Source organism: Callithrix jacchus, chromosome 11 (genome assembly GCF_049354715.1).
Source record: "Callithrix jacchus isolate 240 chromosome 11, calJac240_pri, whole genome shotgun sequence".
Lineage (NCBI taxonomy): Eukaryota > Metazoa > Chordata > Mammalia > Primates > Cebidae > Callithrix > Callithrix jacchus.
The window spans coordinates 76620092-76636099 of NC_133512.1; the positions used below are offsets into that span (position 1 = coordinate 76620092).

At 40.6% G+C, this 16008-nt stretch overlaps 1 long non-coding RNA gene across 1 annotated transcript in view; it reads left to right on the forward strand.

Moving 5' to 3' along the window:
* The window catches only part of LOC144578394 (uncharacterized), a 132221-nt gene that overhangs the window by 89641 nt on the left and 26572 nt on the right, over window positions 1-16008 (forward strand). The window lies entirely within an intron of this gene.

Below are 16008 nucleotides of genomic sequence, written 5' to 3' on the forward strand. Positions count from 1 at the left end.
TCACTCACTGCTCCTGAACTTCAGTTTTCATCTCTATAAAACAAGTTAAGATTGATGACCTCTGTGATTACTTCCTGTTCCAACTTGTTGGATTCTCCTTGCCTTTTGAGCATCACAGTTTGAGAGCATTCCAGGCCTTTACCTGGAAAGCATGGAGCCAGGAAAAGTGAAACTCGAATAGCCAGTGGGATTGGTGTAGTTACGTTGCTGCAGCAAAGTACACCAGGCTGGGCAGCTTAAACAACAGAAACACATTGCCTCACAGTCCTGGAGGCTGGAAGTCCACGGTCAACATGTCAGCAGCGCTTGTTCCTCCTTAGGGCTGCAAGGGAAAACCTGTCCCAGGCCCTTCTAGCTTCTAGTGGTTTTCGGGCAATCTTTGGCCTTCCTTGGCTTGAAGATGCATCACCTGCATCTGCCTCCATCTTCATGTGGCGTTCTCCCTGTGCGTGTCCAAATTCCCTGTGACACCAGTTACATTGGATTAGGGTCCCTCCTAATGACCTCACTTCAACTTTATTACCTCTGTAAGTACCCTGTTTCTGAATGATGTCACAGTCTGAGGTACTCGTGGTTAGGACCTCAACATATCTTTTCCAGAGGATACAAGTCAACCCATAATACCAGTTGTAATGCTTGGCTAAATATCTCTGCATGGAAGAAGGGAAAAAGTGAACTAAAAATAGGTTTTGATTTTTAAAAATCAGGTTGCCTTTTTATGAAATACTCAAAGGTGAGTTTATAGCTGTTATCAGATTTGAGATGTACTATCCCGACAAATGATTTTCTCAAAGGAAACAACACATTCCTTTCTTTCTTCTCCTTCTTACTTGCTTGTTCCCTCCATTCTTTTGGTTTCTAACTCCAGTTGTACTAAATCTTACTGTATTCCTCTCCACTCTTCCTATCTGGGTCTTGCAAAATAAAGAAAAATCTGTTCTTTATTCTCTGGTTCACCTTCTAGAGGAAAAATGCAGCTGACATCCTCACTGAATCATTCCTTCTGCTTTCCCAGCCTCCTTTCTTCCTCTCTGCTTTTCCAGGAACTCATAGAAATCTTGAGGCTGGATGAGCCCTGAGGTTTTTCTAAGCCCGTAACTGACTTGGATCTCTTGTGTAACAGCCTGCCACATTTTTTTTTAAAGAAATGGTCTTGCTCTTTCACCCAGGCTGGAGTGCAGTGGTATGATCGTAGCTCACTGCAGCCTTGACCTCCTTCCTCAGCCTCTCAAGTAGCTAGGACTATAGGCATGCACTACCACTCCCAGCCAATTTTTAATTTGTTTGTAGAGTTGGAGGTATCCCTAGGTTGACTAGGCTGATCTCAAACTCCTGAACTCAAGTAATCCTTTTGCCTCGGCCTCCCAAAGTACTGGAATTACAGGTGTGAGCCACCACGCCCAGCTGTCTGCTGCATTTTTAAGCCATCTCTGTATGACCATTTCACCACTTCTGAGGTATACGATTGACGACTATAAGCATTAGGCAGATCTTTATTAGGTTAAAATCCATGTCCCCATCCCGTCACTTCTGAGCTCCCTGGAGCGAGGCAGAGCAAAGCCACTGCGTCTTCCAAGAGGCAGCCCCAGGAAGTAACACCAGCTACTTAGCTCCAGGCTCCTTTTAACATTTGAGAGACAGACTTCTCTGGTACTCCTAGTTATTAAGCCAGTCAACGTCAGGGTCCGTAACTAACTAGTAGAGTGATATAGGCTCTTTTACTTGAGTTATAGGTAAAAGGCTTGAATTTCAAGTGCCTGCTCTCTCAATTACTACCTTAACTTTTTGGAGCCTCAGTCTGTTGGTCCACAGAATGAAGACCATAGTACTTGTGCTCATTCTTCATAGGATTGCTATGAGAGCAAATAAGACAATGTTTGTGCAAGTGGTTTGTCACTACTACTGCTGCTACTATTGCTGCTGCACTAGTAACTCCTGGTTCTCTTCCTAGACCGGGTTAAGATAGGACGAGTATAAGAAAACTCTCGCTGCAAGTTGCCTTGAGCTTCTAGGAGGTGACTGGGGACAGGATGTTGTGGGAAAGACAAGAGGGGTTATTCAAAGAATTCCTTTCCTAATCTGTGATGCAAGTTCTGATTTTTCTCTGGTTTATGGAGCTGCCTGGAAAATGGCCATGTTCATTTCTTAGAAGAAAAAAATCTTCTAAGTGCATGCATGCTTTCGGAATGAGTTAAGCAAAACACAGAATGGCAGCCATGATTTGGATTCTCTATGTCATCCAAAGCAAGAACTAGGTCCCCTTGCACTTCAGAGACTTTTAAAAAAAAATGGACAAAAGAGAGTTATGTAATGAACTGCAGGAAAAGAAAGTGCTAGGGGTTTATTTCCTCCTGGCCTACTCTTCTCAGGTACCTCCCTCCCAGCATTAAGCAGAACAAAAGCACTGCTTGTGGACAAATTACAGGTGAAATTATTGGTAGACCAAGGATGGGCTCTCCCTTTCAGATGTGGACCTGAGGCCTGGGGGCTCCCCCTTGTATGGCCTGTCAGGCCCTTTCCACAGACCCACAGCCTCCGTTCCACCCCTGTGGTTTGCAAAGTGAGTTTCTCATCCTGCCTGGGCTCTTGTTGCCCTGCTCTAGTCTAAGAGAGTGTTTGGCAGTGCTTTCAGTCATTCTAATGAAGAGAGAAAGGAGGTTGCTTTCAGGTGCCTGAGGGCCTGGCGTCTGCGGTGCTTACACATGAGTGATTTTAATGTCCAGAGAATCACATCAGGAGCTAATTAAAGCCAATCCTAAATTATTTATCTGGGACAGATTTCTGTTCACTCTCTTGTTCGAGATAAAAAGATTGTTGCTCCGACATTTTAATAAAATATCTGAATAAATCTCAAATGTTTGCTTCTGTGCCCTCCTGATATCCTAGCAATGGTTCCTTTTGGTTTTGGATCTGACTACAGGATTTCCCCAGGTGCTTGCTACCACTAGGTGTGGTCAGCTGAAAAACAGTTTTGAGGTACTAGTGAAACCATCTCATGGTGCTGTGAATATATATTTAGGGATAACAGGAATAAGGACTTTGAACCTTTATCTAAGAATATCACAAATTAAGCAAAATATAAAATACACATTTTTTAAAGGTGAAGGAACCATATTGGAGTAGTAATTCTCAAGCTTTCCTATTTATCCCAGTGGTCCCCAGTGTGGCCTTTTCAAATCTGGTTTTTGAAAACGCTCCACTGATGTTTCTGGTAAGTTCCACTCCACTACGATAGTAATTTATGTGTTCTAATTCAAACTCTACATGCCCTGGCCTATCAAAATGTGATATTATTTATTTGCATTAAACCAAATTATTTTCAATATTATTTATAAACCACAAGCTGAACTTACTTTGTGCATACTTTTTTTTTTTTTAAAGAGTCAGGGTCTCACTCTGTCACCCAGGCTGGAGCTCACTGCAGCCTTGGACTCTCAGGCTCTCAAGGGATCCTCCTGCCTCAGCCTCCTCAGTAGCTAGGACTACAGGGGCACACCACCACACCCAGCTAATTTATTTTATTTTTTGTAGATATGGGGTCTTGCTATGTTGCCCAGGCTGGTCTTGAACTCCTGACCTCAAGCAATCCTCCTGTCTCAGCCTCCCAAAGCACTGAGGTTACAGGTGTGCACTACCATGCCCAGCCTGGTCATTGCAAGCCTTTTACAAATTTAGACTAATTTACCAAATCTTAGATAAGGTATTCTCTTGCTCATGGGCAAAGTAATTTCTCTTTCCTCCCTTGTTTTTTGTTTCTTTTTAAAGTTTTGATTCTCTTATAGTAAAAAAAAAAAAAAAAAGCCTTAGTAGGGAATAATTTGAGAAAAATCATTTCAGTGGTCATGCACATGTGATTTCACGTATACAGCTGTGTTAGTCTGGGTTTTTTGCGTTGTGGCATCAGAATCCACCTCACACTAGCTCAAGCAGAAAATGAACGTATTGGCTCATGTAGCTGCAAAGTCCAAGGATGCAGCTGCTTTAGCTAGAGTCAGAGATTTCATTAATTACTCCAACTGCCTTCACAACCTACACTCCCTTTCTCCCATTGCAAATAGGCTTCCTCCACATGGCTAAGAGAAGTGGCTACCAGCAACCTGAGATTTATAGTCCGGAGCTAAGTGATCCCAACAGAAAAATCTCTCTCCAAATATCTATATATCCGCTGCAGAGAAGGCTCCATTTATTAACCCCTCCTAGGAACACATCTCACTGGCGGTGATGGTGCACAGAGATTGACAGCACCACTTAGACCACACAGAGTGGGGAGGTGCTCTTCAGAGAAAAGATAGAGTCATCTGTGGAAGAGGGGTTGGCAAACTTTCCTGGAGAGGGCCAGACAGTAAATATTTTAGGCTTTATGAGCTACATACCATCTCTGCTGCAAGTTCTTCTCCTACTAAGCTTGCTTAGTACTACACCGAGGAACAAGTACTGGTAGTAGAATAAAAATTGTGCAGAAAAGGATAATAGGGACAAAGAAAAGAAGGAGAGAAGAAAAGCAGGAGAGGGTGCAGAAGCTCATATTTAGAAAGTCTTAAGGCTACATTTCTCATCACAAAACAGGAAGCAACAAAACAGGAAGTTCTAGAGATACGAAGCTGGAAAATCTATCCTTGGCCATCCATCCTTTGCAAAAAAAAAAAAAAAAATTTTATTTCACTTAAACATAGCCACAGGAAAAAGACCATGATAAATGTCCATACAAAGTTCTTATTTAAAAAAATGTAATAAGGAGCAGAATAACATTCCTTTAGACAATGAAAGTCCATAAGAAAGACATGTCCACAAGAGAGATGAAAACCATAACCTAATACTTTAAAACAAGCTAAAATAAGGTATGAAAATGATGAAAAGCTGTGGAAAAAACAACATAAATCGAAGGTAGAAGAACTCAGAAATGATGTGTTTGGAAAATAGTAATATTCAAAAGTAGAGGTAACAGAACTACCTTTAGAAAAATAAATTTAAAAAAAATCATTTTAGAAATTAAGATTAAACTTCATGGAATACTAGAATAAATAAATATATTCACTTTTAAAAGATTAAAAGAAGGAAAATTTTAAAAATCAAAATGACATGAAGAGAGAATTTGAGAGAAAATAACAGTTTAAAAGATGTCCAAAGTTGTTCACACATATGTAAAACGGGAGGTCCTGAAAGAAAACCAGTCAATGGCAAGGAGCAAATGCTAAAAACTATAGTAAAACTGACCTTAAAACATAAACCTCCATGTGACATCTCGAAAGGACATATGGAGGACATATCTGGAGGAAAATGACTCAGAACGGAATTCAGTGAGAGACAGGCTTATAAAATTATTAGAATTTAAAGGAAAAAATTCTTTGGATATTCATACAAAAGAACCAGACACTTAGAGAAAGAAAAGTCAATTATCATCATACACTTTTTTTTTTGACTGCCGTGGTTTATGCCAGGAGAGAAAATAAAATGTGAACCAAGACTTTAATCAAACTGACATTAAATTATAAAGGTTTCAGACAAATTATTTTAAAGATATGAAAATTCAGGAAACAATATTTCAAAAATCTTCCCTTGGGAATCTGCTGAAGAAGAATTTTCAGATAACAAAATGACTAAAGAGACATTGACATAAAGACTATTGGTGAGCATTAAATGTCTATTTGTCTATAGAATGAAATCGAAATGAAGATTGTAAAAGCATGTGTGTAAGTAGCATGATGACTGGGTGTTCTGGCAGTAAATAAAATGCAACTATCAAAACCTGGGGGAAGAAGAGAGTGAGTATATGAACAACAAATCAAGTTCACTGATTACCCTGTAGATATGAACTGGGAATAAAACATTACTTCAAATGGGATGCCAAGGAATGCTATGGTAGAAACCAGTAGACAACAGGAAAAGATCCGAGCTCTAAATGTACTAAGTAAAGGTACTAGCATAAAGGTAATTGTTAGAACACAAATAGAAACCTTTCTAAATACCAAAAGATATAGCCATAAACATATTTACTTATATTAATGATACAATATAGCAAGGCAGGAAGAAATGATTATACTTAAAAAATGTTTATGCTTGGAAGAGGAGGAAATGGACAAAGGGAATAGGGACATTATTTACAATTATTTGAATACACTTTGTTTTGTAGATTTGACCATGGAACTATGCATATATTTTACTTATTTATAAAACAAAATTAGGGCCGGGTGCAGTGGCTCATGCCTGTAATTTCAGCACTTTGGGAAGCTAAGGTGGGGAGGTTACTTGAGACCAGGAGTTTGAGACCAGCCTAGCCAACATGGTGAAACCCCATCTCTACTTAAAAATACAAAAATTAGCCAAGTGTGGTGGCAGGTGCCTGTAGTCCTAGCTACTTGGGAGACTGAGGCAGGAGAATCACTCGAACCCAGGAGGCGGAGGGTACAGTGAGCTGAGATTGCACCACTGCACTTCGGCCTGGGCTGCAGAGCAAGACTCTTTCTTGATAAAAACAAACAAAAAATTAAAAACTAAACCAACAAAACATCAAGATTATATTTTAAAAATCAACTCCTAAAAAACAAGTGAAATTAAATAAATCTCATTGCCTATCCACATAGAGGCAAATCCACATAGAGGTTTTTTTTCTTTTTAGTTTCATTTTTTTTTTTAACATTTAGGTTTAGGGGTACATGTGAAGGTTTGTTACAGTGGTAAACATGTCATGGGGGTTTGTTGTACATGTTTCTTCATTAGCCAGTTATCTTTTCTGCTCCTCTCCCTCCTCCTACCCTCCTTCATCAAGTAGACACCAAGTGTCTGTTATTTCCTTCTTTGTGTTCATAAGTTCTTATTTAGCTCTCACTTATAAGTGAGAACATGTGGTATTTGGGTTTCTGTTCCTGCATTAATTAGTTAAAAGTTAGTTTTTAAGAGGCCTCCAGCCTCATCTGCATTCCTGCAAAAGACATAATCTTGCTCTTTTTTATGGCTGCATAGTATTCCATGGTGTATACGTACCACATTTTCTTTATCCAATCTGTCATTGATGGGCATTTAGGTTGATCCATGTCTTTGCTATTGTGAAGTGTGTGATGAACATTCACATGCATGTATCTTTATGGTAGAATGACTTCTCCTCTTCTGGGTATATACCCAGTAATGGGATTGCTGGGTTGAATGGTAGTTTTGCTTTTAGTTCTTTGAGGAATCACCATACTGCTTCCCACAATGGTTGACTTAATTTACGTTCCCACCAACAGTGTATAAGTGTTCCCCTTTCTCCACAACCTTGGCAGCATCTGTTGTTTTTGACTTTTTAACAATAGCCATTTTGACAAGTGTGACATGGTATTCTTATTGTGGTTTTGATTTGCATTTCTCTAATCAGTGATATTAAGCTTTATTTCATATGCCTGTTGCCCACAAGTATGTCTTTTTTTGAGAAATGTCTGTCTGTTCATGTCCTTTGCCTACTTTTTAATGGGATTGTTTTTCTTTTATAAATTTAAGTTCCTTATAGATGCTGGGTATTAGACCTTTGTCACATGCATAGTTTGCAAATATTTTCTCCCAGTCTGTAGGTTGTATATTTGCTCTTGATAGTTTATCTTGCTATGCAGAAACTTTTACGTTTAACTAGATCTCACTTGTCCATTTTTGGTTTTGTTGTGATTGCTTTTAGTGTCTTTGTCATGTAATCTTTGCCTGTTTCTTTTTCTTTTTTTTATTTTTTTTTGAGACGGAGTTTCACTCTTGTTACCCAGACTGGAGTGCAATGGCATGATCTCAGCTCACCGCAACCTCCGCCTCCTGGGTTCCGGCAATTCTCCTGCCTCAGCCTTCTGAGTAGCTGGGATTACAGGCACATGCCACCATGCCCAGCTAATTTTTTGTATCTTTAGTAGAGATGGGGTTTCACCATGTTGACCAGGATGGTCTCGATCTCTTAACCTTGTGATCCACCCACCTCGGCCTCCCAAAGTGCTGGGATTACAGGCTTGAGCCACTGCGCCCGGCCATCTTTGCCTGTTTCTATGTCCAGGATGGTATTGCCTAGGTTGTCTTCAAGGGTTTTTATAGTTTTGGGTTTTACATTTAAGTCTTTAATCTATCTTGGTTGATTTTTGTGTGTGGTATAAGGCAGGGGTCTGGCTTCAATCTTCTGTATATGGCTAGCCAGTTATCCCAGTACCACTTATTGAATAGGGAGTCTTTGCCCCATTGCTTGTTTTTGTTAGCTTTGTCAAAGATCAGTTGGTTGTAGATGCATGGCCTTCTTTCTGGGCTATATGCTCTGTTTCATTGGTGTATGTGCCTGTTTTTGTAGCAGTATCATGCTGTTTTGGTTACTGTAGTCTTCTAGTATAATTTGAAGTTGGTAACGTGATGCGTCTAGCTTTGTTCTTTTTGCTAAGGATTGCCTTGGCTATTTGGACTCTTTTTTGATTCCATATGAATTTTCAAGTAGTTTTTTCTATTAATAGTTCTGTAAAGAATGTGTTGGTATTTTGATAGGAATAGCATTGAATCTGTAAATTATTTTGGGCAGTATAACCATTTTAATATTGATTCTTTCTATCCGTGAGCGTGGGGTGTTCTTCCATTTGTATCTTCTCTGATTTCTTTGAGCAGTGTTTTGTAATTCTCATTGTAGAGGTATTTCACTTCCCTGGTTAGCTGCATTCCTAGGTATTTTACCCTTTTTTTGGGCAATTATGAATGGGATTGCCTTTCTGATTTGGCTTTCAGTTGGGCTCTTGTTGGGGTGTAGGAATGCTAGTGATTTTTGTACATCGATTTTGTATCCTGCAACTTTGCTTAAGTCATTGTTTATCAGCTACAGGAGCTTTTGAACATTTACTATGGGGTTTTCTTTTTTCTTTGTTGAGATGGAGACTCACTCTGTTGCCCAGACTGGAGTGCAATGGCGTGGTCTTAGCTCACTGCAACCTCTGCCTCTCAGATTCAACCTATTCTCCTGCCTCAGCCTCCCAAGTAGCTGGAATTACAGGTGCCCACCACCATGCCTGGCTACTTTTTTTGTATTTTTAGTAGAGATGGGGTTTCTCCATGTTGACCAGGCTGGTTCTCAACTCCTGACCTCAGGTGATCCACCTGCCTCAGCCTCCCAAAGTGTTGGGATTACAGGTGTGAGCCACCACGCTCGGCCTGTGGTTTTCTAGATATAGAATCATGTCATCAGCAAACAGAGGTAGTTTGACTTCCTCTCTTCCTATTTGGATGGCCTTTATTTCTTTCTTTTGCCTGATTGCTCTGGCTGGGACTTCCAGTATTATGCTGAGTAAAAGTGATGAGAGAGGGCAGCCTTGTCTTGTGCAGTCTTTCAAGGGGAATGCTTCCAGCTTTTGCCCATTCACTATAATGTTGGCTGTGGGTTTGTCATAGATGGCTCTTACTATTTTGAGGTGTGTTCCCTCAATATCTAGTTTATAATATAAAGGGGTTTTGAAGTTTTAATATAAAGGGATGTTGAATTTTATTGAAAGCCCTTTCTGTCTATTGAGATAATCATGTGGTTTTTGTCTTTAGTTCTGTTTATGTGATGAATCACATTTATTGATTTGTGTATGTTGAACCAAACTTGCATCTGGGGGCCTACTTGATCATGATGCATTAGCTTTTAGATATGCTGTTGGATTCAGTTTGCAATTATTTTGTTGAGGATTCTTACATTGATGTTCAAGGATATTGTTTTCTTTTTTTGTAGTGTCTCTGCCAGGGTTTGACATAAAGATGACAGTGATTTTATAGGATGAGTTGGGGAGGAGTCTCTCTTCCTCAATTTTTTGGGATAGTTTCTGTAGGAAAGGTACCAGCTCTTCTTTGTACATCTGGTAGAATTCAGCTGTGAATTCATCAGGTCCTGGGCTTTTCTTTGATTAGTAGGCTATTACTGATTCAGTTTCAGAGCTTGTTATTGGTCTCTTTAGGGAACCAGTTTCTTCCTGGCTCAGTCTTAGGTGTATCTATTTAGGAATTTATCCATCTCTTCTGGGTTTTCTAGTTTGTGTGTGTAGAGTTGTTTGTAGTAGTTTCTGATGGTTGTTTTATTTCTGTGGGGTCACCAGTAACATTCCCAACATCATTTCTAATTGTGTTTATTTGGATCTTCTCTCTTTTCTTCTTTGTTAGTCTAGCTAGTGGCCTACCTATCTCATTAATTTTTTTCAAAAAAAAAAAAAAAAAAACACAGTTCCTGGATTTGTTGAACTTTTAAATGGTTTTTCATACCTCAGTTTTGAGAAGGCCTTTTCAAACTAACTCTAAACCCCAGTACTTCGACTCTATATTCCAGTGAGATAAACTCTAAGGACAAAGGGAAGTATAAAATAGTGTAAAGCATTTTCAGTGATTATCTTATTGGGAGCAATATTGGTGGTGTTATTCTAAGTCTGCTGTGTGTGTATGGAAGGATAAAACAAAATTTAGATATGTGTGTGTGTGTGTGTGTATATATATATAATTTTTTTTGAGGCAGGGTCCTGCTCTGTTGCCCAGATTGAAGTGCAGTGGCACCACCTTTGCTCACTACAGCCTCTGCTTCTCAGAGTCAATTGATCCTGCCACCTGAGCCCCCCAAGTACCTGGGACTACAGGCACACAATAGCACACCTGGTTAATTTTTGTATCTTTTTGTAGAGAAGGGATCTCACCATGTTGCCCAGGCTGGTCTCAAACCTCCTGGGCTCAAGCGATCCTCCTGCCTCAGCCCCCCAAACTGCTGAGATAACAGGTATGAGCCACTATGCCCTGTTGCAAAATGGTAATTTGGATGGTATTACTGAGGATTTTTGACAAGGGAGAAAAGAGATTGGTGAAACAATGAGGTAGCTATCAATAAGCTTAAGTAAAAGCCCAATAGTTTAGGCATTAGTATTAATTTAGTATATGTTTTCATTTAAGCAGTGTTCCGATTTCTTAGGTGAAGTAGGGCCCTCCAAGATTCTTCATCTCTATAGAACAGTGAGAACAATGGCAAAAGCTGCCAAAAATAAATGTTTTCAAAATTCTGGAAATTGAAAGAATGCAGCAATTTGAGGGGCTTTATTCAAGAAATATGGCTGAACAGCAAGCTTTTTTTTTTTTAAATATTTTTTGAGACTGTCCAGGCTGGACACAGGTGTGTTCACAGCTTACTGCAGCCTCAATCTCCCAGCCTCAAGTAATCCTCCCACCTCAGCCTCCAGAGTAGCCTGGACTTACAGGCATGTGCCACCATGCCTAACTACATTATTTTTCATTTAATGTTTATTTTTAGTGGAGATAAGGTCTTGCTATGTCACCTAGGCTAGTCTTGAACTCCTGAGCTCAGGTGATTCTCCCACCTTAGATTCCCAAGGTGCTGGGATTACAGGTGTGAGCTACTGTGCCTGGCCCTAAGCTTTATGTTTTAATTTGCCATAGTCTCATTCCTCTAACACCTGCCCCATGGTTACCATGTAACAGCCTCACAACTATAATAGCTATGAAAACTAGCAGCTTGGTAGGCACTGGAGGAGGCAGAACAGGTTTGGGCTCCCAAAAAAACTTATTCCTGGAGAACTGTCACTATTTGACCTGTCTGAAAACTCTCTGGAAAGATTCACTCTCAGAGCCTTCCTTATGTGACGTGACAGAAAGCTTATGCTGTGTGAACAACCCTGGCTTCAGGATATCTGTTAAAAAATGATCAACAACGATTGTTGAACAATGCAGCTGCCCAAGACAGCATTACCAGTTGGAACTAAGAAGAGGGTGACTAAAAACTTAGAAGGAAAAACTGGGGAATGAGCCTTTGAAAATTGGGAATAGATCTTTGAAAAACTTCAATGTATTCCATGGAGTCTAGAGGGCCACATGCTTGTGCAGGTCTGTGCATACGCCCAGAAAAGAAAGAGAAGGCTCTAGGTGACCCTGAGGCTTTGCATGGGCAGGAATGAAGGCTAAGGCAATGTTGCAAAATGTCCGCTGGAGCACTGAACGGATGCCCAAACTCAGAGTTCTCAGCAGAGGTTAAGAGGTTAATTGGTGCAGGCAGGAATACATTTCTGTCCAGTCATTAGCTGACCAGTAAGTGAAACAAGCAGAGACTTCAGGGACCACACATGACAAAGAATACAGATTTTACAGAACTGGTCCAGTAAAGTCACTAAATAAGTACACAGCAGCAGAAATAAGAATAAACAGCAACAAAGGAAAAATGCTTGGGCCAGGTGCAGTGGCTCACACCTGTAATCCCAGCACTTTGGGAGACAGGCAGGCAGATCACGAGGTGAGGAGGGTTTCAACATGGTAAAACCCTGTATCTACTAAAAATACGAGAAAAATTAGCTTGGCCTGGTGATGCATGCCTGTAGTCCTCCCAGCTACCCAGGAAGCTGAGGCAGGAGAATCACTTGAACCTGGGAGGTAGAGGTTGCAGTGAACCAAGATTGTGCCACTGCACTCCAGTCTGGCGACAGAGCAAGACTCCATCTCAAAAAAAGTAAAAATGTGCTTGATGTGGGGAATCTGATTTTCAGATTTGCCACATATTTTTTTACAACGCCTGTTTTTTCAACAAAAAGTTACAAGACATGCAAAGAAACAGAAAAGTTTTAATTTGTCTCTTGAAAAGACATAGATCAATCCAGTAGCAACAAACAGACTTACTGCCAAGATTGTATCTCTTTAAATACTATTTCCCACATCAAGAAATAAAAACAAAGGGTTCTTGGAGAAATGGTTGATCACACCTTTGAGAAAGGAAATAATACAAAATGAGACTGAAACATCTGGTAATACCAGAAAAAAGAAAATTATCAAAGCTAAGCAGTGTCATGTCAAAAGGACTTAGAAGCCAGCTGAATGCACTCCAGCTGACCAAAGATGGGATGATTTAATGCAATAAGGGTAATAATTGCAATAGCTCAAAAATCATCAAACATAGTTAAATGTATCTTAATTTGGGTGCATCCCAAAAGAAGACCATGAGACAATGAATTGAATGCTGGTGATTTACTTAAAAGGCAATCCCAAGAAACAACACAAGTTAGACAGCGAAGAAAGCAAGACAGGGAAGGAAGAATGGCAAAATGTGCATCAGGGACTTGAGAGACCTCCCCTAAATGATGTAGCATGTCTCTGAAAATTGTCCTGCCAAGGGAAGGTGAAGCCACCCCTCGTGGTTAAAGGTTGTCTTTTGAGGCATTGAATCTCCGTCATTTCTGGGCTCCCCATAGGCGGGCTCAGCAAGTTCCTATAGCTTTGGAGAAAGCTCTCAAAGAAGCAAAAGGAGGGGGATATGAGAAGCTGCCCGTATGCATTGTTACTGCCCAGCACTTTCACTGAGGTGAAATCTAAGGTGAGCCCAGGACATCAGCAGCATCTACTAAAAATCCTTGAGTTCATAATGATGATCCTAAAAGAAAAACAAAGAGGAAACACACCTCATTGGTTGCCTTTGAAGGATTCTAGAGAACCTGCTCATGGTTTTGGAAACCAGTAAATGCAAAAAGTCAGGCATTTATTGTGCTTTTCCTATATTATATGTACCCAGGGGAAGTCACATCACTGATGAAAGAATGATTCTTTTATGGATGTATTCCAGATAATGAATGATAGAGGAATAATGGAATTTGAATATCACCAATTTTTTTTTGAGATGGAGTCTTGCTCTGTCACTGAATACCACCATTTTGAAACCCCAACAGAATTAATGATCTAGGCAAAGATCACAAATGTCTGCTACTATTAAAGAAATAGTCAGACATCATGCTTCTCTTTATGGAAGTACACAAATGCTCCAACAAAAAAGTATCACCAAAAATATTGAACCTGAATTTGACTAAGCCCCTAAATTTAATTAACCACTTACAGAAAATATAGAGGTCCAAGGAACATATTAAAAAGCAGGGACACATTCAACACACTCTAGATGCAGGAAGGTCTCCAGGATGAAAGAGACCATTTACTCAGCAAAATAGATGCAATGAAAGGGGAAAAATTTTCCCCTCATCTCGTTAGGGGTGGCAGATAGCTGAGTCTCACGGCACCCAATATGTTACCAGTGGAAGATACCTGAATTACAGGCAGTGAATCTGTATGGGTCTGCAGAAACCTTGGTTCTTGCTTCCTTAGAAGAAAGAATTAAGCTGAGGGGTATAACGCAGAAAAAGAGACCAAGGCAAGTTTCAGAGCAGGAGTGGAAATTTATTTAAAAAGGTTTTAGAATAGGAAAGAGAGGAAAGTACGCTTGGAAGAAATGCATGTAGGTATGTGAAGGTCAAAGGCAGTGTTTAACCTTGATCCTAGGACTTTATAGGCTGGCCCCTTTCCCATAATTCTTCCCTTGGGGTGGGCTTCCTGCATGTGTAGTGCCCTCCTTACTCTTGGGAGCCGAGCACATGCAATGTGTTTAAGAAGTTGTGTGCATGTCCATCTGAGGCTTGCTCCCCTTTTCAGATGGAGTGTACCCAGAAGGTCATACTCTGCCATTTTGTCTCTTAAGGCACATGCCCAGGAAGTTGCATCTCCCTGGAATCTGCATTCAATTAGCACTTTAGTGCAACAGGTGTGGACCATCAGGAAATGGTCTCTCCCTGGTGTGGTTGCCAATTTATCACTCTTAGAGAGGCAATGTGGTAACTTCTGAACCATTGCCCGCATTCCTAGTGGGCGGGAAAGAGCCCTCTCCTGCCCTACTCATGCCTAACTACCTGCAACAATATTACTCTGAAAAACAGAGAAAACCAGAGAAACTCATTCCTTTTAGTCTTCTTATATTGAAGCAAAGTATTGTTTGTTTGAAAACTCAAAATTTGTTCTTTTTGGCTAGAGCTGTTTTAAGAAAGGTGTGAATCCCTACAAATAGAGGAACGAAAAGATAGTTTACTGTGAGTCTTTCAGAGGGAAAATGTCAAGTAATCTCTTCATACATCTGTCTAGATAATTCTACCTATCCATATATATTCATTTATCTCTACATATCTACAATGTTTCTGCATATCATTAAGTCAAGCAATACAGGAAAATCTTTAAAAGTGATATTGGGTCAGGATGAATGCTGAATTAGTACCTGGGCAGTTATGACTTACAGTGTTCCAACACATTCCAGCTAAAGGAGTTTGTCTTATGTCTGTTAGGCTGCCTTCTTTCCCAGGCTGTGAGTATTGGGTACTTCTAGTGCATGGTCTAAGCAAGCTCCTCCCAGTTTCCTGTGGTACTATGTACCTATACCAGAAAACCTTCGCCCAAAGTTCAAATAGGAGGGTCAAGGAGGGGAGGCGGTCTCTGGTTCTTTTTGTGCCTCATAGCTCGTTTTGCTCTTATGAGGTGGCTGCAGACTTGCCCAGGTGCCCCTACCTCCACTTTTATGTTCTCTGCTCTCTTCTCTCCCACAGCATCCGAGGGCCAAGGTGGCAAGCTCCATTGCTGGTGAGGGTAACTGTTCGTTATTTATTTCCCCACCTGGAAAGCTCTGCCCACATGGTTTTTAATTTTCAGCCCTTGCTCCAAAGCTGCAGGCTGTCAGCTGCCTAGAAGTGGTTTGGATGGGGCTGATACAGCCCTTCCTTTCCAATTCCTTCTGCCTCCTCAGTGAATAGTCTAGGTTAGTGACTGAGAAAACTAAAAATAGCTGAACATGCTCTAGCTAGTCATTCTCCCATGGTTGGGTCAGATGAGGCACCAGAAAAGGGAATCATGAAGCCTGATATACAGCCCCCAGAACTGCAGGTACCTATTTACTGAAAGCCTGCATGTGATTTTGGCAACAGAAGGGCAATAGACACTTAGATATTCACACACACACTCATGTGCACTTGATACTGTGCGCATGCTGCACACACAATGACCAAACGCTGCAAAACCTCGTAGAAAAAATACAGTGTTACCTGCATGTCTAGAGGTTGACAAACATGGCTTGGAGGGACCTTCCTGGAGGAAGTGACAAGAAAACCAGATCTGGAGTGAGATGTTAGAGGTGGACAGACACAAGGAGAGTCAAGAGGGAAGCACTCTTTCCCACATAGTTGGTGCAACAGTCAGGAGGAGGAGAGTGGGTGG